At 44.2% G+C, this 26,202-nt stretch overlaps 1 protein-coding gene, 1 long non-coding RNA gene and 1 other non-coding gene across 3 annotated transcripts in view; 2 read left to right on the forward strand and 1 right to left on the reverse strand.

The window, feature by feature from the left end:
• The window catches only part of LOC142144332 (uncharacterized), a 55,352-nt gene extending 43,381 nt beyond the window's left edge, over positions 1 to 11,971 (reverse strand). The window contains exon 1 of the long non-coding RNA XR_012689687.1: positions 11,421 to 11,971. This is a non-coding gene — a long non-coding RNA (uncharacterized LOC142144332). The remainder of the gene's footprint in view (positions 1 to 11,420) is intronic.
• Positions 1 to 26,202, forward strand: part of NKAIN2 (sodium/potassium transporting ATPase interacting 2) — an 856,165-nt gene that overhangs the window by 768,723 nt on the left and 61,240 nt on the right. The gene's annotated exons all lie outside the window — the stretch shown is intronic.
• Positions 2,642 to 2,760, forward strand: LOC142145082 (5S ribosomal RNA). The gene has a single exon (XR_012689823.1). It is a non-coding gene; the product is annotated as a 5S ribosomal RNA (ribosomal RNA).

Consider the following 26,202-nt stretch of genomic DNA (forward strand, 5'->3'; position numbering starts at 1 on the left):
GGTGAGATGAGCGCATGTTTAAAGGAGGATGGAAATGTGCAGTGGGGAGAGACAAGTTGAAGAGGTGAGAAAAGGATGGTCATGCATTGGAGGAGAGGTAGCGGAGAAGTTGGGAGGGTCGGGTGGACAGGTTGTAGGTTGAGATGATGAGATGAGTGCAGAGATTTCATCTTCAGTTACTGAAGAGAATGAATTAAGGATGGGTTGGGATTGTAGGTAAAGGTGGGTAGAATGGGTGGAGTGAGTGGAATTTGGTTTGAGGAAATATCTTGTCAATTGGTGTCGATTTTGTCTTTGAAAAAGGTGGCAAAATCTTGAGCTGTGAGGGAGGAAGGGGGAGGAGGTGCAGGTGGGCAGAGAAGTGAGTTGAAGGTGGCAAAGAGGTGAGGTGGGTTAGAAGACTGCATGGATATTAGAGATTTGAAGAAGGGCAGTTGAAAGGGCAGTGCTGTTAGATGAAAGCATGAATTTATAGTGGAGGGAATGGGGATAGAACAAGATTTCCTCCAGTGGCGCTCTGCAGTGCGGGAGCACTATTGCCTGTAGCGGGTCTGTTTGGTGTGCCATTGTTTGGTGTTTGGATCGTCGGAGACTATATGTAGTAGCTGGAGCCGCTATTGTCTAGGGCTGAAGTGAGTGTTTTGTTAAAGAAAGAGGCAGCCTGATTAGGACAGGACAATGCAGTCATTGGAGAAAATAGTTTTTAGTGAAAATGAGAAGTTGTTTGGGTTTAAAGTACTTAAGTTTCGTTTGTACGTGTTGATTTGGGTGCAGGAGAAATGGCATGAGGTGAAGCTGAAGGAAAGGAGGTTGTGGTCCGAGAGTGGGAAGGCTAATTTGGAAAAACTAGAGATGGAGCAGTAGCAGGAAAGTATATATATCCATCCCTAGAGTCACCATTTAGGGTGGTGTGGACTTTGCGAGTAGTGCATCTCTGTGAAAGAGAGACCCTGCATTTATTTTGTCAATCTGAGACAAGGCTGGTTCTATTGCCTTTTTAAATATTTTTTAATACCCTCACAATAACACCTACCAGTGATCTAAGGGCACCCTATCTTTTCGACACCTGAGTACCATATTTTCAAACGCAATATCTTTTCTCCCATGGTTTCTCGTCCTTACAAAAGACACGCCTATTTGCCCTTTCTCTTTCATCCATCTGGGGGACACTCCTTAACCATGGGGTTGAGTCGGGGGAGGAGTCTGGCACCTAAAGAGTTAACTTTTTTCAGCTGACAGCATATCACCCCCACCAATTCCCACATACCTCAGTTTGAATTGGGTGCCCTTGGAAGAAGGTTGCACCTGAAGAGCTCCAAGAGAGACAGTGAACAGAGTTCACTGGATATAGGTTTTTTCCTTTTCTTTTGCAGTTTTTTTCTTTTGACAGTGGCGAGAGGCTCCATGTAAACAGAGCTGACTCGTGGGAGAAGCGCCTGTCGGGGGGAGCGGCCCCGCTGACAGAGGTAAGAAGCGCTTCTCACAGTGGAAAGAAGTCGGCAAGAGACTCTCCCCGCTGATGCAGGACGGGCGCTGCCATTAGGCAGAGAGCGCCTTTACTGCTGAGGTTCCCCGGAAGCCAGCTGGAGTATACCAAGGTCCTCCTCCCATGGGGATGGCAGTGAATTCTTGAGGATGGCGCACTTTGAATAGCGCTAGCGGGGAACACATTCTAACAGGTTTTCCCCAAATATAAGAGAAAGGGCAAAACGCTGTTAAAGTAAATAACACAGAAGAAGAGCCAGTGGAAGGGGAATGTGTTTGAGAAACACCGCTCCCCCCCGCGCTCAGTGAGCACGTGGAAGATCCCTTTTGGCGCCAAAGTTCAAAAGGAGGACAGATGCAACAGTCATTTGGAGAGAAGTGCACTGTTGACACATATCTTCCACGCTAAGTATCGCTTTGTTTCTTCTGTGTATGCATGTGTATTATAAGACTATGAGGTGTTGAGAGAACTGTTGTTTATGAGAAAACTATAAAGTTCTCCAAGCCGGTCTTATTTAAATCAGAAATACTATGATATGTTAATATAACCTAATCTGTATTTTCTGATAAATTGGAGAAGTGTTTGTGAATTTTGAAACGTGATTTAGTTTTTCTTATCTTGTGATGGCAGATAAAAGCAAAACAACACGTACCAAACATAATGTCTGTTCAAAATGTAATGTTAAACTAACAAGTGAATGGCTGGATCAGGGGGGGCTCTGTGCAGTCTGCAATTGCTCCTGTGAAACAGCCTATAGACACCTCCACCATAACGGTTGATCCTCCTGAGTGGGCGGCTGCCTTAACACAGGGAGTTAATACCCTTGTAAATCTGTTATCTAAACCAGTTGAGATCCCAGCTACATCTGTGGTTTCTCAGGGTATAACAGTAGGAATGACAGATGAGTCATTTTCCCCAGGGGTCGGTGTATTTCCCTCCCCAGCCCTCTCGGTGGTTTCCCAGATGGGAGAGGTGGAATGGTCAGCGGTGGCTAAAAGCCTGGACCGACTTACCCATCTACTGGAGAACTAAGCGTAGTGTTAAAAGACGTAGACAAACAGCTAAAGCGCTGTGGTCAGTGTCAGACTGAGTGTTCCTCAGAGGAGCAGGGGGAATTGTTGGACGATTCAGATGTGTCCATTATAGAGTCAGAAGACCTACAGCCACACCACCCTGAACAAGCCCAATCTCGTCTGATCTTGGAAGCTAAGCAGGGCCGGGTCTGGTTAGTACTTGGATGGGAGACCACCTGGGAATACCAGGTGCTGTAGGTTTAAAAAAAAGGGAAACTCTAGACACCAGGGTATGAACGACCTGGTAAGAGCAGTTCGTCAGACCCTGGGGTTTGCTGAAGTAGAGGAGACAAAGTCTTTGGACCGCTCCCTCTTTAAGAAGGCTTCTAAGCAGGTGGTCAGGTTCCCTCCCTCAGTTGAGTTGAGGGATATTGTAGAGGCCTCTTGGAAATATCCAGATAAAAGGTTCTCTATGCCAAGGAAGTTTGGCGTATTGTATCCCCTTCAGGAGGAGGATATGACCTGTTGGGAACAGGTGGCAAAGGTAGATATACCTGTGGCGAGATTGGTTCGTCAGACTACACTACCTGTACCCGGGTCAGCGACCTTACAGGACGAGAATGACAAGAAAATAGAATCCCTGCTGAAGTCGATCTTCTCGGCCGCCGGTATTAGCCTCAGGCCAGCATTGTCCTCTACCTGGGTAGCTAGAGCCATGGAAGTCTGGGCAGGGCAGTTAGAGTCTGCCTTGCAGGATTCAGATTTACTGCCTCTGGCCATGCAGCTAAGGGAGGCAGCAGGCTATGTATATGAAGCGGCCCATAATTCGGCCTCCATAGCTTCGTCTATTTCAGCTACAGCTGTAGTAGCTATGGTTAAGGGCTTGGAATGCGGATTCAGAGTCTAAACGATCATTAGAATCCATCCCGTATACGGGTGGGATGTTATTTGGTCCAGAATTAGACTCGTGGATTTTACAGGCTTCAGGGGGCAAGAAGACGTCCTTGCCTGTAAATACTCCAAGATCTAGGGCTAGGCCTAGGTTTAGTTCTTTCAGACAGCCTCCTTACGGGGGCGGGTCTGGCAGAGGCCAGACTACCAGTCCAGGGGCTGTGGAATCCCGGAGACAATCCCGTAGGAGAAGGTCATCCTTTGCCCCTGTGGCGCGGAGAGCTTCTTCCGCCAAGCTGCCGGATAGACCAGCAGCATGACTACCACCCACCTCTGGTTCCAGAGGGTGGGGTGGGAGGATGGCTGCTTGGGTTTGCCCGGCAGCAGACAGGGTCCTCGGTAGACGAGTAGGTCCAGAATATCGTGATAGAATTCATGGGACTAGCTCACCTCAGGTTTTGAAAAAAATTACCTCGCTGGCTTCTGTCAAATCAGAAAGAGCTCAGGGCTGTCGATTTGCTTTGGTCAGACAAAGCTATACAGGCTTAGAATTTCCAGTAAGGGAAAAGGTTTTAGTCACACCCATTCAGGGTGCTAAGGCTAGACGAGTTGTTCAGTCTATGACCGAACTTCTAGAGTCTGAAAGAGTCACAGAGAATCCCTTGTCTAAGAATGAGTTTCTTGAGACTAGTGAGGGACTTGGTACGCAGCAGAAGGTTGTCTTCACAGGACAAGTTGAGGTCCTAGATGGAGTGGACAGGCAGGATCCTGTCAGACAAGAGGCTGTCAGTAGCCAGGTCTTTGAAGCTGCTGGGAAAGATGGTGACATCCGTCGCGACCTTACCCTGGGCAGGGTCCCACCCCAGAGGAGCATTCCCGTGTTCAAGGTACCAGTGGAGGAGGTAGGTCCTCAGCTGGTGGTTGCTGGACAAGAACCGAACAAAAGACAGGGAAGTCCCAGAGTTCTGAGCAAGAACAAGATATCCACTGGTAAGGGACGTCCTAGCAAGGCCTTGGGGCTGCAGGTAAAACCTGCCCTACAGGGTCCCGTAGAGAGAGGACCCTCAGACTCCTGGAACAAAGACAAAAAAATATAAATATTTGCACGTAGTGAGGGCATTACGTATATATGTTAAGAGATCTGCAAAGATGCGTAAGACAGTCTCTATTTGTGTTGTTTGACTTTTCCAAACGGGGATGGCCAGTATCTAAGCAAACTATTGCCAGATGGCTTACCCTGACTATCAGGGAGGCTTATGTCCGTATTAATCTCCCTGTGTCGAAACGTATTGTTGCCCATTCTACCAGGTCGGTTGGGGCGTCTTGGGCGGCTCGTAATGGAGCCACGGCGGACCAGCTGTGCAGAGCAGCCACCTGGTCCTCGGTCCATACCTTTACGAAATTCTACCAATTTAATATATTTGCGTCTGGGGACGCCTCCTTTAACAGAAGTGTTCTGCGTGCAAGGAGATCAGAGCGGTCCCACCCTTCAGAGGGATTGCTTTTGTAAGTCCCCATGGTTAAGGAGTGTCCCCCAGATGGATTAAAGAGAAAATGGGATTTATACTTACGATAAATCTTTTTCTCTGAGTCCATCTGGGGGACACTTCGATCCCCCCCGTCTTTTCGTTGTTTTGTCTCCACTCCCCCCTCTGTTGAGTGGTGTGTCTTGGTTGATTGGCCTATCGTCCTAATGGCTTTTGTAATCAAACTGAGGTATGTGGGAATTGGCGGGGGTGATATGCTGTCAGCTGAAAAAAGTTAACCCTTTGGGTGCCAGACTCCTCCCCCCGACTCAACCCCATGGTTAAGGAGTGTCCCCCAGATGGACTCAGAGAAAAAGATTTATCGTAAGTATAAATCCCGTTTTCTAACTGTGGCTGTACAGCAAAAGTAAGAGGTTTTCTGGCATTCAAAACAAGCCCTCCAAAATCCTTGTATGGCTAATTAGACTCTGGGCAGTAAAACCTGTGTAGAGCTTGTTCCTTTGTTCTACCTTCCCCTAGGTATCTGTTACCCACTTCAGTGTGTGTAGCTTCCAACACTAGGGATACATGAACCTGTGGAACTACCATTTGCTTTACCTTCCTCCGCTTCACAGTAAACACTCAAAATAACACATTATTTTTGACAAGTTATGATGGCCTACAACCTGCTGAATTGATAGGTCTCGCACTATGTCCAACATTATTAGCCAATTTAAAGGCATGATGTTTTGTCATGTAATTTATCTGGTCACATACAAAGTTTGGCACACTCAACAGTTCTGGATAATCAAACCAGTCTATACCCTCACCAACAGGCTGGGACGGCTTATCTGCAACATCACCAGTCAATGCTGATTTCGACTGTCCAGGCTTCCATGCACAGTGACCGTTTCGTGGAAGTCTTGCCGTAACCAACACAATAGCATTCCGGGTTGGTAGTTCACAAAGATCAAGGTCCTGACACTGTGATTTCATTGGCAGATCCTTTGAGACCAGGGTTTTGACCATTGAATTAGTTGTTGATGTGCCTGGCGGGACTTCCTCACAGATGACCTCTAAACAGTGGGAAATTGCACCATAGAATAAGCGGATACGGCATCTTAAACGCTATGGCAGCCACTATCTTCACGGTTTAGCCTTTAACTCTAATGACCCAAAGAGTCCTTTTAATATCTTGGCTATCCCATGTGTGCAGCGCACTTTAACTCACACTTTAACCTGCGAGACCTTGGCTACAGCCAGGACAGAGCTGAAGACCAGTATAAGTTCACTCCCAGAGTCTACGACTGCCTGGGCAACCTTGTTTTTCTCCCACACAGTCACTTTAAAGGTGAACTAACTATTGGTTGTGATGTGAAACTCCTGGAACAGAGCTTGGAAAGAGGCCCAACTTGGAAAATGAATAGTCCATTGTTTTTTGGGGTCTAGTGCACTTGGCTTTAAAGTGTCCAAGAAACACCTCTGGTCAGCTGGAGCTTGACCAGCAACAGTGTTCTGTTTGAGGACTTAGACTTAGGGTTTATCCAATTGAATTTTCTCATCCTTGGTGTTCACCAGTTCCTCTGAAAGGATGCCAAGTCCACCTCTTAGTCACGTTCCTCAGTGTATCTATAAGAAAGAGTCTTTACTCATGTAGGAATCTTTCAAGCTCTTCATGCTTTACAGTCAGATGAAGCCTCTCTAACTTGCACTTCACAAGTTCCTTTACAGATTCTCTTGCTGTTTTCACCTCCTGATGAACAATGACAAGCTTTTTTTTTATGACCGTAAATTTTTCATCTTTCTCTACTACTATCTCTTTAAGAGCTCCCACTGCTTTTTCACTTTCTTCATAGGACTCTTGCAATTCACACAACTCATCTTTCAAGGATTCAAAAACCACAATTTCCTGCTCTTTTTGCTGGAATCCCTCTGCAGTTTCTTTAAGAGCCTCCACTGTTCCTCTTTCTTTATACATTTCATGAAAAGAATGCATCTCATTTCTTAAGGACTCAGAAACAGCTTCTTGGACTGTCATCTTTATATAATACTGTTGCTTGAAATTTCACACTTCTACAAGACAGTGGTTCACTTCTCTAAAAGTTTTCTCCAAGTAATCATACTCTTCCCAGGCCACATATTCTCACACAGATAACACCAGTTTTGTGCAGAGAGCAACTTCATCTCTACTCTGCGAACTCTAGTGCTAGTTTTGCAAATCATCTTGCTGGGACTGAGCTTCAAACACACCTGTTAGTAACCTTTGTTTTTTTTTATATATTTTATTTCTCTTGCAAAGACAGTTTGTACTGGCAATAATTACCCTTTGTTCTATTGCAGCCTTTAAACAACAAACTTGATCTTTATATATATAGCCAGCATTTTCTGCAGGCAATTAGCAAAACACACAGTTGCTTTAGCATTACACACAGGCAAACAGCAAACTTCTATGTACAGGGTATTTTTTATGGACCACACCCAACTCACAGCTCAATGAATAACTAGGTGTGCACCACAACAACCAACAATAGTTTAAAACTCTTGCCTTCTTTGAAAAACAAAAACAGGTGCTGAACAGTTCACAGTTAAATTGCTCCCGACTCTCTCTCCCCAGACAAAATATTTGCTTCCTCTGCAATTCACTTTGCATTTTGTTAATTGGAAAAAAAACAATTAACACTTGTACTTTTGAAAGCATTCTTACTTTGCACACCTGCCTAAAATGCTTGCCCAGTATTGTGCGTATGTATTTGTGTGTGTGTATATGTATATATGTATATATATATATATATATATATATATATATATATATATATATATATATATATCCACACAATTTTTAATCCCTTAGTGTCTTTACTGCGTTTTTCAAAAAAATGTTTTTTGACACACTGAGGGTTAATATATCTTTTTGTATACACCAATAATGTCCCCTAACTCTCACTTTCAATGTGCAGGATGTCTTTCCTATATATTGACGGCCACATGGTTACTCCAATAAATAGATAATGAAATTGCAGCTACGAGTAACTGTGAGTTCTATACTTTTTATTTTCTACACAGGAGAAGACATCTATCTTAATTAAAAAACTGTATAGCTTGCAAGTGTCACAAGGAAAAAAAAATCTTTATTGTTAAGATTGAGCTAAATTACCTATTTTGTGTTATTATTTCTAGGTAATGTAGGGGTTAACTTATTTTTGACATTAGGAGACTTTCTAAAATAGCTGGAGATCTTTGTGGGAGAAAATATTTTAAAACTAGATCTTTAAAAAGAATATGCCAATGTTTATTTAAAACCTTTTATTTTTTTATGTGGCTTCATCACAAAATTCCTTTATAAAAGGAAGTATAGGTGTACCGGAATATTTCCATATTTTCTTCTTTTCTAAAACAGGTTTCCGATGACATTTTAATATATAACCCCTTTCAATAAACTGATCAGTCAGGAAATTAGCCTGTGGTTTAAAAAAAAAACTTAATCCGCAATGGATTACAGCAATTTGCTGGGGTAAAATAGTTATTGTCATAAATTTTCTCAAAATATATTTTGGCTTTAATAGAACCATCTCTATACATTTCTAAATCTAGAAATAGTACCTTACTTTGACTTTAAAAAAAATATTATTTGAAAAGCTTAAAAAATTGGTCAGTATATTAAAATATATCTTCCATATAAAAAAGACATTGTCAAAATATATTCTCTTTAGGACCAGGTTCACACTAAAGGGATTATTCTGCCAGAAAAATGTAGATTCTTAATATCCCATAAAGAGGTAAGCATAGCTTGTGTCGAACTTGGTTCTCATAGCTGTGCCTTGTAATAGTAAATAACATTTATCAAAGAATTTAAAATAATTGAGTAAGAAGGAAATCAATGCTTTCTGAAAATAATTTTGTTTGTAATCTAAATGGACTTGTCCTTCTAAACAATATTTTGCTTCTCTTGCTATTGTATGTGCCTTATAGAGGTATATAGGGAATTTACTCCTGTGGTAACAAAAATAAATTCAGTGTCCCATTTAATGTTTTCCAACAATTCTAATAGTTTGAGTGGTCTTTCAAATAAGATGGCAACATCTCCCAAAAACCTTTCTAAAAGATGATCAACATAGTTAAACCTAAAATCATAGATTTTATTTCAGAAAAAATGTCATCATAAATTAATTTTTATTAAGGATATCTTGTTCAAAAGCTTTTTTTAATATAGATCTTAACTTAGCATTAAAGGGAACTGCAGGAACAGTGTCTTGCATTTTGTTTGTATTATCAGAAATTAATCTTTCTGCTAAATCATAAAAAAAAATAAAAAAATTTAAAATTAGTGTTATGATAATTGTGTACTAAAGTGTTGTCCTTTTGGAAGTAGCTTTTGAGTGTTACATTTTTGGTGTGTTTATTAAGATTTATATAATTTCTAAAAGTATTGATGTTATGGAAGGGTGCAAAGATAAACCCTTTATTTAATACAGAACCATGTACCGCTATCAAAACTAATCACTCAAATAAAATAAACTACTTTTTATTATGTTCCCTTCCTCCTCAATTTCCACTATTTTTCTCCTGACTGGAGATGCTGGACAAGCTTCTATTTTAGAATTGAGAATTTGTTTTTCATCTTGATTGGGGGACGTTTGTCCTACAAATGCACCTGGAGAGAGTGATTGTGTATTGTCTCCTCCTGCTGACAACTTAATTAGCATCTCTGGTATTTTATATGAAGTCATGTTACTTAATTGACATTTACATTTGGATTGCCTTATTACTGAAGATTCTTATTTGGTTTTTAAAAAGGAAAACAACATATAAATGTATCTAAGTGAATTTCATTTGCATTTTGTATCTGTGTTTATATTTAATTAAATTTTATCTGAAACACATGTATTAATATCACAGTCAAGACAAAATTCTGTTTTGTGCATATGACACTTCATTATATTGTGTACTTATGGTAATGCAACTTTAGCATTTACGACTAACACTGTCATGCCATATCTCTACGACATCTCTATGCCATCTCTACACTACGCTTGAGTTGTGTATATCTTGAGATACATCATGCTCAATATATGCTCCTAAATTTTCTAATGCACATCTTTTGTCTATGTACTTTTTCATCTCATATGTATCCACCTTTAAAATGAGCCTCAAAATCACTACAATAACCTTTACTGCAAATATTTCCGTAACCTTCACTCATTCATTCTCAAACATTAGTTTAAGAAATCCTGTAAGTGCAACTGAAAGGTTAGGACTGAAGAGTGATTGATAGGCCGAATCCAAAGAAAGTCGACCCTGCACAAAACCAATAAACAATCATCTCCACATTGTTTTATTCTGAACTTACATTATAAAAAGCTTTGTTCTACACTTTATTATTGTTATATAATGTTGAAGTCTTCAGTAAGCTCCTATATTAGGCACTTTTACAGGCACTGAGAACCTTTAACATGAAATTAGCAAATGATTCCACAATCCTGTTTCAAGCAACCTCACGAATGCACGAATGCAGCCCACGTTGCAGGCTTCAGCTGCAGCACCAGTCACCATTACAAATAACAGTAATACTGACAGCAAAGACAACAATATAAAAATAATGATTAACATCACTGCGACAGTGAGTACATATGTGTATACCATAAATTAGATGTACAGCATCTCCGACAGCACTTATACCCGTCATCTGTAAACTCCAAACAAACAAAAGGCGGCGACTGGGAAGGACGTCATTCACACTGCAGACAGTGCGATTGCCGCTTTTTAAGGCAGCAGTGGGTGGATCCGGTGCTAGAATACATGATAAAGGCGCCGGGTCCACCCATTGCCGCCTTAAAAGCAGTAATTGCAATGTCAGCAGTGTGAATGACGTCCTTTCCAGTCGCCGCCTTTTGTTCGGAATTTATAGGTGACGGGTTTCAGTGCTGACGGAGATGCTGTACATCTAAATTATGGTATGTACATATATACTAACTGTGGCAGTGATGTTAATCGTTATTTTTATATTGTGGTCTTTGATGTTGGTGTTACTGTCATCGGGTATTCTTTTACACTGTAGACCACAATTTGTAGCCACAGAAGAATATTATAGGGAGATGGTAGAGAGTGAAAGAAATGGGCACCAGTCACTGTAAGATCTTTTAAAATACTTTTTTTTTTTGCAAATTCTAATTACTGGGTACACCGCAAGTAAGATAGGTGATAGAAACAATCAGGGAACAAACTATAAACAATTTCCACAATTATAAGGGAACAAATAAAAGGCATAGGAGAAGGGGTTGGAAAGGTCAGGAGGAGAAGGGAAGCTGAACAAAAAAGAAAAAAGGGAGAAAGATGAGGGGAGACCACGCTGAGAGAGAGCATCAAAAGATTATGGCAGTGAGACAGAAGAGACTGTTAAAATACTTTAGTTAAATAAATTCAGGAAAGTGGGTTAAGTGCAGTCAAGTTCACTATATGCTACCTCATGTGATCTTTTAATATTAATATACACTGATAACTTGATCATACAAATGTAACGCCCCCTGTGGGGAAAGACAGGGACAGACGCAACACAAAAGAACTCACCTTGAAAACGATGGTCACCTCCAGTCCGCTTCCGATTTCCCAGCTGCGATCCAATCCCAGCAGATCCGCAGCCGCAGTCACCTCCAATCACGTCCCTCTAAGATAGAGGCAGAGATTACGGCCGTGCCTACCAGGTAAGGGCTGTCCGAGACTACGGCAAAGCACAAGGACACGGTCAGTCCAAGCTCCTTGCCGCCTCCTCACTTTATTCTTGCCAAGACGCGGGGGACTACAGGCACTGAAGGCCAAGACTAATCCGAGGACTAATCCCGCCTCAAGTACCTCACACACCTGCCGGTGAGGGCCTAACCGAAAGGGGGAATCGAGCGTGATACTCACCGGGACACTCCCACTTCCGATCCGGTTCTCCTGCACCTTCCCGACTCCTACGGATGACAAGAACACACAGCCTCCCTCTACGCTCTCCGTGAGACTAAGATGGCACCCACAAAACTGGACTAACTACAACGGCGACCCGACCCTAACAACGTTCTAATGGTCGGCAACGCAACTACGTCAAACACTATGACTAACTAAATGTGGTGCACTAACGGAACTACTCAGTTACACGCTACGGGGAACACCAGCCGGTGTTCACAGCCTAAACCGGAGGGCGGTTCCTAACCCCCTCACCCAGGTCGTACCAAGAAGCTGCCTTCTTGCTATGGAGTCACACACAGGCCCTAAGTACGGGTTCTTTAAGCCCGGCTGAGGCTCAGTAAAACAGCACACTAACCCGCGGGCCGACTGCCGCACGGAACAGCCGATCGAACTGAACCGCCCGACTGCCTGTACTCGGGTATCTCACACGTGTCCCTACGTCCGGAACCACAGGTCCACCTGCACGGAACCGGCCTTGAGGACCCTTGATCAGAACCACGGCCGCCCCTGGAACTGCCTCAAGGTGTGCTGTACTGCCACCAACTCACTCAGCCACCCCCTCTGGGTACCAGTGTGACCCCGGGGACCTAAGGGACAGGAAAACTACGTGTGTTCTCCCCTGACTATGTGTATGCTGGTACTTACACTTGTCCCCCACAGCACGGGTTAGCACAGGAAAACCACAGGAAACAAGAGCCTACCTTTAATGGGGGCCTGACGTCTTGCCCCTGGACACAGTTAGAAAGCACACCAAAATACTGTAATGTAAACTACGCTCGCCACACAGACAGAATAAATACAGTCTACAGTACTTTGCCCGCTACTTACCCGAACACACCGCTGCTAGCCAACCAGCAGGTTGCTACAACACCACAGGAGCCTACGCTCGACCGTACCTCCTAACCACGTGTGCTCACCTCACACAGGACCGCGCCTACTCTCACGAGGCTCTCACGCCTCTACCACACACCACCAGGGCCTTATGCCCTACACACCATGGGTCTCTGCCCAGCTACACACAGAGCCTTGTGCTCTGATTAATGGGCCTCAGCCCCCTCTCTACCTCAGGGCTCTGAGCCCACTCACTAGGGCCTTATGCCCTACTACCTAGGGGTCCTAGCCCCTGCCTGAGGCCTGTGGCCTCCCTAACTAACTGAGGGCCTTGTGCCCTTAATAACCTACAGGCTACCAGCCTCTAACCAGGCCCTCTGGCCTTCCTATGGCCTCTAGGCCCCTAACTACCTAAGGGCCTTGTGCCCTTGTACCTGGGCTCTCACGCCCCTGCTATCTAACAGGGGCTTGTCCCCTTTATATCAATATACTAATGGCCTACTGGCCCACTAAACTTCGTTGGGGCCTAGTGCCCAGGTCCCTGGGCCTTGTGCCCCTACTTTACAGTGCCAACGGGCCTTGTGCCCGACTGTGCCACGAGCCTAGTGCCCGAATTAACGCTGAGTATACTTACCTGCTCTGCGCAGGAGTCTCAGCTTGCCACGCCGTCTTCTTCCGCCTTCTCCGGGTCTTCCAGACCCTCCAACCGGCGGCGCCTCTTCTCCGGTTCGGCGCTGTTGAGGGGTGCTTGGCGGGGGCGCTCTCAGCCCTGACAAGGGCTCCCCGCCGACGATCTCCGCTCCGGCGGCTTGCTTGGAGTCTTCTGGCGGCAGGGTAGCTCACGGCCCTTACAAGGGCCCCCTGCCGCCGCTGCCGCTGGTCTTCTTGCTGGACGTCTTGCAGAGACGTCCTCTCTCTTCTCCGCCGACGGACTTCTGACAAAATGGCGCCACCCGGCGACTTATATAGTCGCCGGCGTGACGTCATCAGCCGGCGCGAGCGCTGATTGGCTCGCGTCGGCGCCAATCTTTTGAATGGCCGGGCGCGAGCCGCGATTGGCTCGCGCATCCGCCCGCTGATTGGCCAGCGGGGAAAGATGAGCCCTGATTGGCTCATCCTTCCCCCGCGCACAGGACCTGCAAGAAAGAAGTTATACTCACCGCCGCTGGATCGATGGACGGGTAAGTTCTTCTTCTCTTCTTTCTTCCTGCTGGGCACCATCGGGGACCTCTTCAGCCCCTCCAGGGGCACAGCGCTGCCGGATATCTTCGCCCTCTTCACGGGCACCGGCTCTGACATCTTCTGTCCCTCCAGGGACACATCGCTGGCGGGGGTCTCCACCAGAGACATCCCCACATTTCCGCCGCTTTTTTCCATTGTGGTCCCCACAATCGACGTCCTCTCCTCTACGTCTACCTCCCAGGGTCGCTTACCGGCATCCCTGACTTGCGTCCACCGGGTCCTTCGCGGTAAAGCCCTCTCGCGCAGGATCCACACCATCATGGCAACTTCCTCGCCCGAAGTCGGTATCCAGGGAGTCTCTTCCTCGGCGCATGCCGGAACCTCCCATCCGTCCGATACCTCCTCGGTTGTGCGGGAAGCTTCTTCAGAAGGTGACAACATCCACCACTCTCCAGCTGCGCTCTCTAAAGTACAGTCTTCTCCAGGCAGTACTTCTTCAGCAGCTCTCTCTTCCGGGGTACTGATGGCTTCCATCCTCTCAGGTACCACCGGGCAGACATCTTCACATGTCTCCGGACACAACGTTGCCCCGTGGAGGGTCTGCTCAGTTCTCCCTTCGTCTTCAGGGACCAACTCTTCCACAGCCACGGACAAGTCGTCTGACGTATCCGACGTCTCCAATACCCCAGCTCCAGCATCCGGCTGTCGCGGGTATTCCTGTCGCGAATCTTGCTTGGACGGGACGATCACCTGCGATCCAACAGTAAGCAGGCTCTGCCGATCCTTCCCTCCCGACTCCGACTTCTCTTGAGACCATTGATGGAAGGCTTCCTCGTCCTTCCACTCGAAGACTTCTACGTCTTCCCATTCATCGGAGACTTCTTCGTCCTCCCATTCATCAAAGAGCTCCTCGGCAACTGGGCACTGGTATGCGAAGTGTCCAGGCAACCCACACTTCCAGCACAGCATTTCTTCCACCGGTTGCCGTTTAGTACCTCTGTTCTTCTTCTTCCTTGTCTCACAACGTTCCAGGATTTGCTTCGTGAACGCTGCCACTTCGTCACGAGAGATGACACAGCTGTATCCCTCGTACAGCGGAATGATCCCCCGATGAGCCATCGTTGATCCTGCCGACTACGCCAAAATGTAACGCCCCCTGTGGGGAAAGACAGGGACAGACGCAACACAAAAGAACTCACCTTGAAAACGATGGTCACCTCCAGTCCGCTTCCGATTTCCCAGCTGCGATCCAATCCCAGCAGATCCGCAGCCGCAGTCACCTCCAATCACGTCCCTCTAAGATAGAGGCAGAGATTACGGCCGTGCCTACCAGGTAAGGGCTGTCCGAGACTACGGCAAAGCACAAGGACACGGTCAGTCCAAGCTCCTTGCCGCCTCCTCACTTTATTCTTGCCAAGACGCGGGGGACTACAGGCACTGAAGGCCAAGACTAATCCGAGGACTAATCCCGCCTCAAGTACCTCACACACCTGCCGGTGAGGGCCTAACCGAAAGGGGGAATCGAGCGTGATACTCACCGGGACACTCCCACTTCCGATCCGGTTCTCCTGCACCTTCCCGACTCCTACGGATGACAAGAACACACAGCCTCCCTCTACGCTCTCCGTGAGACTAAGATGGCACCCACAAAACTGGACTAACTACAACGGCGACCCGACCCTAACAACGTTCTAATGGTCGGCAACGCAACTACGTCAAACACTATGACTAACTAAATGTGGTGCACTAACGGAACTACTCAGTTACACGCTACGGGGAACACCAGCCGGTGTTCACAGCCTAAACCGGAGGGCGGTTCCTAACCCCCTCACCCAGGTCGTACCAAGAAGCTGCCTTCTTGCTATGGAGTCACACACAGGCCCTAAGTACGGGTTCTTTAAGCCCGGCTGAGGCTCAGTAAAACAGCACACTAACCCGCGGGCCGACTGCCGCACGGAACAGCCGATCGAACTGAACCGCCCGACTGCCTGTACTCGGGTATCTCACACGTGTCCCTACGTCCGGAACCACAGGTCCACCTGCACGGAACCGGCCTTGAGGACCCTTGATCAGAACCACGGCCGCCCCTGGAACTGCCTCAAGGTGTGCTGTACTGCCACCAACTCACTCAGCCACCCCCTCTGGGTACCAGTGTGACCCCGGGGACCTAAGGGACAGGAAAACTACGTGTGTTCTCCCCTGACTATGTGTATGCTGGTACTTACAATTGTCCCCCACAGCACGGGTTAGCACAGGAAAACCACAGGAAACAAGAGCCTACCTTTAATGGGGGCCTGACGTCTTGCCCCTGGACACAGTTAGAAAGCACACCAAAATACTGTAATGTAAACTACGCTCGCCACACAGACAGAATAAATACAGTCTACAGTACTTTGCCCGCTACTTACCCGAACACACCGCTGCTAGCCAACCAGCAGGTTGCTACAACACCACAGGAGCCTACGCTCGACCGTACCTCCTAACCACGTGTGCTCACCTCACACAGGACCGCGCCTACTCTCACGAGGCTCTCACGCCTCTACCACACACCACCAGGGCCTTATGCCCTACACACCATGGGTCTCTGCCCAGCTACACACAGAGCCTTGTGCTCTGATTAATGGGCCTCAGCCCCCTCTCTACCTCAGGGCTCTGAGCCCACTCACTAGGGCCTTATGCCCTACTACCTAGGGGTCCTAGCCCCTGCCTGAGGCCTGTGGCCTCCCTAACTAACTGAGGGCCTTGTGCCCTTAATAACCTACAGGCTACCAGCCTCTAACCAGGCCCTCTGGCCTTCCTATGGCCTCTAGGCCCCTAACTACCTAAGGGCCTTGTGCCCTTGTACCTGGGCTCTCACGCCCCTGCTATCTAACAGGGGCTTGTCCCCTTTATATCAATATACTAATGGCCTACTGGCCCACTAAACTTCGTTGGGGCCTAGTGCCCAGGTCCCTGGGCCTTGTGCCCCTACTTTACAGTGCCAACGGGCCTTGTGCCCGACTGTGCCACGAGCCTAGTGCCCGAATTAACGCTGAGTATACTTACCTGCTCTGCGCAGGAGTCTCAGCTTGCCACGCCGTCTTCTTCCGCCTTCTCCGGGTCTTCCAGACCCTCCAACCGGCGGCGCCTCTTCTCCGGTTCGGCGCTGTTGAGGGGTGCTTGGCGGGGGCGCTCTCAGCCCTGACAAGGGCTCCCCGCCGACGATCTCCGCTCCGGCGGCTTGCTTGGAGTCTTCTGGCGGCAGGGTAGCTCACGGCCCTTACAAGGGCCCCCTGCCGCCGCTGCCGCTGGTCTTCTTGCTGGACGTCTTGCAGAGACGTCCTCTCTCTTCTCCGCCGACGGACTTCTGACAAAATGGCGCCACCCGCCGACTTATATAGTCGCCGGCGTGACGTCATCAGCCGGCGCGAGCGCTGATTGGCTCGCGTCGGCGCCAATCTTTTGAATGGCCGGGCGCGAGCCGCGATTGGCTCGCGCATCCGGCCGCTGATTGGCCAGCGGGGAAAGATGAGCCCTGATTGGCTCATCCTTCCCCCGCGCACAGGACCTGCAAGAAAGAAGTTATACTCACCGCCGCTGGATCGATGGACGGGTAAGTTTTTCTTCTCTTCTTTCTTCCTGCTGGGCACCATCGGGGACCTCTTCAGCCCCTCCAGGGGCACAGCGCTGCCGGATATCTTCGCCCTCTTCACGGGCACCGGCTCTGACATCTTCTGTCCCTCCAGGGACACATCGCTGGCGGGGGTCTCCACCAGAGACATCCCCACACAAACATCGAGGAATCAGAAGGTTTCAAAAATAGAACAACATATAAAGTTGTCAGGGGACTTAAATTTCCCAAACATTCAAAGGAAAGGCATATACAATTTGAACATCTTCGAAATAAAGATAACTTTTCCCACAACTAAGAGACATGGTGCGTAGTTCTGATTCCATGCAAATAACCCAAAAAAGGTTTAGTTCCTAAAGGTTTTATGCACTGTTGCCGCTTGCCAAGGCATGTTTGCAAGAAAATAACTGTGGCAACACATGAATTAATTTAAACGACACCAAAAATGCGTCAAGTCCAGTTTCTGAAACTGATACATTAAGGAGAGCAAAGCAAAAAGAAGTAAGTTTTCTCCTGGACAAAGCATGTTACAATGCAAGGGGTGCAAATTAGTATATTATTTTGCACATAAGGAAAATGCTGACTGTTTTTTCATGTAGCACACAAATACTTAATAACTTTATATTTGCACTGAAATGTAAAGTTGATCTAGTACATGCTCTATCCCAAGTATAAATCTGTCCCCACATTTTAAATTTACCTCACCCTCCAATGCAACATGGTTTTGCCCAGGTGCAAAGTTGCTCCTTTTTTATGGTTTGCTCTACTTAATGACTCAGGCCCTCTGTGTGTATTTGCTGAACCTGTATCACCTGGCATTAATATCAGGGCCATCTTTCCCATAAGGCCCAATAGGCAGGTGTCCGGGGGCCCTGCAGCAAAGGGGGGCCCGTCGGAGGAAGCCAAAAAAGAAAAACCTGGAAAAAGAAAAGAAGAAAATACTTACCGTGCTGTCAGCTGGCGATCTGGCTCCCTCCCTGGTCTCCTCCTCCACCGCGCAATTTATTCCATGTTAAGAGGTCTGCTTTAATGGTTACTATGAAGGAGGTGTAATTAGTTTTATAAAGCTTAGTGGCATATTTAAATATTTAAATTTATTGGATTGTCATTTGAATTGAGAGTTGATTTCAAGTAGCCTTTAGTAGGAAGCAAAAAGAAATCCAGGGTTTCTGATCTTCATTTTAAAATTAGAGAGCTTCTCATTCGATTAAAACATTAGGGAGTGCAGTGATCAGCATAGAGATTCATTTTAAACTTATTTTGTAATTGCATTAGTCTAAATTAATACAAGGAATATCAGAATTTTGCAGCAAGTGGTTCCATTATAAGGGCGAAATTGAGGAGTGAATGAAAACAGCTCAGTCAAGTGCCATTCAAGGATCCAAATGGCACCCTGATGAAGCCATTAACCAGAATCGAGGCTGACGTATTCCAGTAAAGAGCTGAGATCCCAGCCAAAAACTTCCCTTCAAAATAAATGACTCAAGAGCTATCATCATAAAGGTCTTTTCAGCGACCATTGCCATTATCCACATGGAAGTCTTAGTGGTATTAATTTGATGGATTTGATCAATTACCCTCTTGTTGTCTAAAGCTCGACAGCCTGGCAGAAACGCAACTTGATCAGGAAGGATCATCTTGGGAAGCCATACTTTAAGCCTATTGTCTAATATCTTACCAAAAATATTCATATCAACATTCAGGAGGGTAATCATATGGTAGTTACCACAAGAAGTAAGATATTTGCTGCCTTTATGGATCACAGAAATTGTGGCTGCTGCATTGCAAACCAGAGGATGCCCTGTCTTGGGTGGAGCTAATGAATTCTGTAAGTTTCACGGTCAGAATTGCGTTCATTTTTTCATAATAGACAGCCAGGAAACACTCAGGGCCAGGAGCATATGCTGATTTCATTGAGTAAATAGTAGACAAAGTTTCTTCCTCTGCTATTGGGGCATTAGGAATTTAATCAGCTTCTGGAGACAATTTTGGTAGACGGTCATCAATTTTATTCTTGAAATCTAAGGGGGAGATCTCTGGTTTTGGTAAATTATAATGTGTCTTCTAAAAAGACTGAAATTCTACCATGATTTTTTGAGGCTCATAGGTCAGCTGGACCTCCGTATTCCTAATCGACCCAATAGCATTGCATGTTGGGCATTGTGAGAGTCTACTAGTTATTTTTGTCAAACTTTTGACTTAGCAATTTGAGTATCTTTTTAGAAACTATTGCATTGAGTTAGCAGGGGGAAGAATATGCATATTGCTAAAAAGGGGTATATGGTTTGGATCTCCAAATTAAAAGTATGTAGAAGCTGTAGAAGCTGTAGAAGCTGTAGAAGCAGGTGTAAACTGAGAACAGGAAATACCACAGTTTGATCTAATTTTTTTTCATAGCCTCATACTTGAAGGAGATCTGTGAAAACAATACATCCTGAGGACTTTATTGTAATAACTCAACAATTTCTTTTAAACATAAGTTAAAATTAACAGTATTTAGTCTCCACATCTCTATTAATATTACAGAAGCTTTGTTTTTCTTATTTTGAATGTAATACTGTATATCATTGTAAGTCAAAAAAAGGAAAAAATATCATTGTCAAGAATATTGACACTATAGACTTAATATTTGGCAGCACAGCCTTAAGTCAAAATAATTGCATTCATATAGCCATTGATGAGCATCTGGCATCTCCCTCCTGGCAGTTTTCTCCACTCTTCCTGTGCAAACTACTGTAGTTATTACAGATTTGGGTGCCTTCTCACAACTGCTGTTTTCAGATGTCTCAACAGTAGTATGGGATGCAGATCAGAACTCACTGCTAGCCACTTCAGAACAGTTCAGCATCTTGGGCCTGATTCATTATGGAACTTAGGCAAAATTTCTTACTTAAGGCACCTGGACAAAACCATGTTACAATGTAAGGGGTGAAAATTAGTTTTCTATTTTGCACATAAGTTAAATACTGACTGTTTTTTCATGTAGCACACAAATACCTGATAGCTTATTTGTACACTGAAATTTAAAATTGACATTTGTGTGCTACATGAAACAACAGACAGTGCAAAATAGAAAACTAGTTTTCACCCCTTTAATTTTAACATGGTTTTGTCCAGGAGACTTAAGTAAGAAATGTCTTGCCTAAGTTCCTTAATGAATCAGGCCCCTTGTCTTGAACCATTCCTGGGTGCTTTCTGAAGTGTGATTGGGGTCATTGTCCTGTGGTAGAAGCAAGGTCTGCTACAGAGACCCAGCTTACTGACACTGGGTTCAACATTGTACTCTAAAATGGCCTGGTAATCTCCAGATTTCATGATGGCTTGCACACATTCAAGCCACGCAATGCAAGATGAAGCACAACAACCCCAAAACATCACTGTATCGCCATGTTTGACTGTAGGAAAGGTGTTCTTTTTGCTTCCTGTACACATAGGGATGACTTGCTACACCAAAAACTTCTAATTTGGTCTCATCTGTCCATAGGCCAATCACCCAGAAGGAATTTGGCTTGTACAGGTAAGTTGGCAAACTCCAGTTGGGCTTTCTTATGTCCCTCTCTTAGCAGTACACCCCCCCCCCCCCCACCCTGGGCCATCTATTACATAACCCACATTCATTGAGTTGGCAACAGATGGTGCAAGTTGAAACTGTCGTACCTTGTGTCTGAAAGTCAACTGTTTGGCAGCTAATTGTGGTGCTTTATCCTCCATTCAAACAATTCTACACTGCAATCCAATACAAGGATGGTGAGTATTCAGGAGTCTCCTGTTTAAGCAACTTGAGGCAACTAGGGTAGGAGCACTTCTTAGACACGCTTATGTCCGATTACTGCTAGAAAGCATCTTTAGGCACTACTTATTTTAGTTCAACCCATGGTTGGTTATTGGTTATAACCAATTTGTTCTAGGCACAACCAATATACAACAAAGCTTTCAGAATCAACCAGTCTAAAGTGAAATTTTAGGTTTGAAAAAATCCTATGAAAAAGAAGATTCTGCTTTAATTCTTAAGATACTTCAAGGATATTTCCTCCTTGACAGATAAATCACAATATAAAATTTAGTTCAATCCTTGAAGTACTGAAGCAGTATATTGCTATAGTGTAATGTTAGGCAGGACAAACACAGAATAACTAATAACAGTGCTCTCATTGGATGTAGTAGGAAGATCAATCGCTCGATTAAATAGGCCCAATGTTGCACTTCCCTGGAGGTTTGTGTAAACCCAGGTCCCAAAATGTAAGAAACAGTTGGTGAGGACCAGGCCACAGTCAAGTCTGAGAGTAGGCTTTACTGCAGAGCTGGTTTACAGAAGGCTGATGCTATGTGGAGTCTTGCAAAGAGGTGAATTTTTCAGGAGGACCCCTTGTGAGGCTACCAGTTTCACAGCTAGGCTGCTCGTCCGCACTTTCTGCATGGAGGAGGAATTTGAGTAGTTATCTACTTGAGCTGCTGTATTACTTGTACATGTAGGCTGCAGTAGGCCTTACTGCGGTTGGCCGGTCAGAAATGTTTCTATCTCCAAGTAGCTCGTCTGGGACCAGCAGAGTTGCTGGAGTAGATGATGCAAAAATAACCCATTTTACAAGGAGAATCCTGGGTGTTCGCATATTTAATATTATTTTCCCTACTTTGCAGAAGCCTTTTTTTGCTACTAAAGAACATTTTTCCATCACATCTGAGGTAATAAAGATTGGACTTGTCTTATACTTTCAATGGGACTCATTTCGCATTTTCGAGTTGAGGTAGCAGAGTTCAGATCTTACACTATACTTTAAGTCAAGCAGGTTTTGCACCTTCCACTTCCAGTTTTGCAGAAAAAAGCACTTCACATAATGTAAAAAAAACAATTGAACACACACAAAAGTCTCATAGATAATAAAGACTCTATGTCACCCCAAATCAATCGTATTTAAAATGTCATTAATATGAGCATAACAAATATATGAATGTGTCTTCTTATTTATATTTCCAAAATAGTTGTATCAGTTTAGCCCTTGAATAGATGTTCTGTGGTGTAATGTGTTTCTTGGAGTCCCACTCATAGTTGGCATATTCAGTGCCTCCACTAATCTCCATAGCATGTCCTAACTCTCAGATTACTTTCACAGTTATAACCAGCTAATATGGTGGACAATCTGTCACCTTTATGTCTCTAACACAGTTCCTATTAAGCTATACAATAAGGCAGTAAAGGTAGTAAATGAATCAGTAGAACTTACTACCTGGTTGTGCTGAAGTAGATCACTGGATGTCTCCGGTCTCTATTGTAGTCTAATTCCGAGTTGTTAGTTCTCTGAGGTCTCCTGGTCTTGGATACTATTGGATTGTATTGTGGCTGTGGCTAGCCCGATGCCCTTATTTTGTAGAACATTCTCTACTGTTGCTTTTTCAATGCTGTCCCTGCCAGTTTTGCAAGGGTATATAAACATGTTTCTCCTAGAATTCCTTTGACTGTAGTTGCTGGGTGATGTAGTTTCACCAACTGCAAATGACAGGAACTGCCTTAGGACCCCAGGAAATGCTTGTGAATTTGCAAAGTCAATTTATACCTAGCTGAAAATGCATAGAAAGCTTTGGGCATTACATAAACTTTTTAAATTCCTAAATATGAGTAAGTACATACATAAATATTTTAACATCATGTTCTTATTATTTTTAGTGAAATATATCAAGTTGAGTCTTTAACTTGTTGTGCATGTAGTCTCTGGAGCATAGAATGCTTTAATTATACGTTACCTATGTTTTAGCTTGTGTATATAAGTGCCCTTGTGGGGGTGTAGAATAAATTCACTATACATCCAAAACTAGTGTAAGTTTTCCTTCCCTTCATATATGGTTTGCAAAGACTGAGGAATCTTGCACACCACAGTGTTACAGGACTGGCGTTAGTGATGTTTAGCTTGATGACTATTATTTTGTATTTATGTATGGTTCTTTACAACTGGCCACAAATGCGCATCACTTAGCAATTCTAATCATGCACAAAGTTTCCTAAATAAATAACTGGAACATATTATCATTATGGCTTGTAACTGCAAGTGTTTTTGCAACCTACTGGCCATCTTTAGTTCCCTTAATTGTCTGGAAAAAATATACGGTACTCCTACTGTGTATAACAGGGTACTTGGACGAAGCTTTGTATTTAAAATAAATAAGCAATATAAAACTATTTGGAGTTTGCGTAACAAATAATAGAAAAGTACTCTTGGGTAGCAATTATTTCTTTATTCTACTTGCATCTGCATGAGACATAATAGCATTCTCTTTTTGTTACACAGTTTATCAAATCTGTATGGCACCTGAGGCTTGGCATAGTGATTGAAAACCAATGAATGGGAAAAGCGATGAGAAAGATGCGGGGGATGCCATTATGATCTGTCTGTTGATTAACTTCTCACTAAGTAGTTCTTTGTGCACACCCCGAAAATCTTAAATGAAACGGCAGCAACATTTAAATGAAATAATGTTGATACTTAGCTTTTTTTTAATCAAATAGTTTCTTATTGATATATTACAATTTATTCTTGTGCACTTCTAAATAGCTTGTTCATCAAAATGGTTAACATGTTAAATTAATTAACCCATTGGGAATGAAATCAGAATATATTCAGTGCAGCTTTGATGAACATAACCTTAAGAAATGTACAATGTCTTTATAATAATTATCTGCAATAGAATGGAGGTAGCTTAGTTGTTGACCAAAGCAAAGATGACCCATGTCTGAAATTGGGCAACCATCACCTGAAACATATAGCCGATGTGGGTCTCTTCACTAAAATCTGCATTGTAACCTTGTAGGGTCTCTCCTTCCTTACTGTAATATTCCCACTTACTGTTTCTGATCAGGTACATTTCAAAGAGTTAGATGTTCTAGACTGTGGGATGCAAAAGTGATCCATTTGCTAGTTTAAGGTCTAGTCCAGTGAACTGAGGCTAGAGCTATAGTTAGCAACCGAAATTAGTCAAATCATTATGGTGTCTTCTTACTAAAAAGTAGGGATGTGCACCGGCGACTTTTGAGGTCTCGTGTTTTGTGTTTTGGATCCGGATTTTCGTTATTTTTGGGGTTCGGATTTGTCTCGCAAAACACTTGACGAAAGGTCTCGGTTCGGATTTAAGTTTTTGGATTCGGATTTTTTTTGAAAAAAACATAAAAAGTTTAAAAATCAAGTTTTTAGGCTTATTTTCACTCCTAGGCTATTATTAACCTCAATAACATTCAATAACAAGCATTTCCACTAATTTACAGTGTATTCTGAACACCTCACAATATAGTTATTAGTCCAAAACGTTGCAACAAGGTATCTTTCTGGACTGCGTAGAGGAGTGGGTCACCACAATATATATTAAAAACCCTGAACTTTTATGATTCGCACCAATAAATGTACCTGGACTGCCTAGAGGAGTGGGTCACCACAATATATATTAAAAACCCTGAACTTTTATGAATCGCACCAATAAATGTACCTGGACTGCGTAGAGGAGTGGGTCACCACAATATATATAATAAGAAAACCATCAACTTGTTTGATTCGCACCAATAAATGTACCTGGACTGCGTAGAGGAGTGGGTCACCACAATATATTAAAAACCCTGAACTTTTATGAATCGCACCAATAAATGTACCTGGACTGCGTAGAGGAGTGGGTCACCACAATATATTAAAAACCCTGAACTTTTATGAATCGCACCAATAAATGTACCTGGACTGCGTAGAGGAGTGGGTCACCACAATATATATAATAAGAAAACCATCAACTTGTTTGATTCGCACCAATAAATGTACCTGGACTGCGTAGAGGAGTGGGTCACCACAATATATTAAAAACCCTGAACTTTTATGAATCGCACCAATAAATGTACCTGGACTGCGTAGAGGAGTGGGTCACCACAATATATTAAAAACCCTGAACTTTTATGAATCGCACCAATAAATGTACCTGGACTGCGTAGAGGAGTGGGTCACCACAATATATTAAAAACCCTGAACTTTTATGAATCGCACCAATAAATGTACCTGGACTGCCTAGAGGAGTGGGTCACCACAATATATATAATAAGAAAACCATCAACTTGTTTGATACGCACCAATAAATGTACCTGGACTGCGTAGAGGAGTGGGTCACCACAATATATTAAAAACCCTGAACTTTTATGAATCGCACCAATAAATGTACCTGGACTGCGTAGAGGAGTGGGTCACCACAATATATTAAAAACCCTGAACTTTTATGAATCGCACCAATAAATGTACCTGGACTGCGTAGAGGAGTGGGTCACCACAATATATATAATAAGAAAACCATCAACTTGTTTGATTTGCACCAATAAATGTACCTGGACTGCGTAGAGGAGTGGGTCACCACAATATATTAAAAACCCTGAACTTTTATGAATCGCACCAATAAATGTACCTGGACTGCGTAGAGGAGTGGGTCACCACAATATATTAAAAACCCTGAACTTTTATGAATCGCACCAATAAATGTACCTGGACTGCGTAGAGGAGTGGGTCACCACAATATATTAAAAACCCTGAACTTTTATGAATCGCACCAATAAATGTACCTGGACTGCGTAGAGGAGTGGGTCACCACAATATATTAAAAACCCTGAACTTTTATGAATCGCACCAATAAATGTACCTGGACTGCGTAGAGGAGTGGGTCACCACAATATATATAATAAGAAAACCATCAACTTGTTTGATTCGCACCAATAAATGTACCTGGACTGCGTAGAGGAGTGGGTCACCACAATATATTAAAAACCCT

This window comes from Mixophyes fleayi, chromosome 3 (assembly GCF_038048845.1).
Source record: "Mixophyes fleayi isolate aMixFle1 chromosome 3, aMixFle1.hap1, whole genome shotgun sequence".
Classification (NCBI taxonomy): domain Eukaryota; kingdom Metazoa; phylum Chordata; class Amphibia; order Anura; family Limnodynastidae; genus Mixophyes; species Mixophyes fleayi.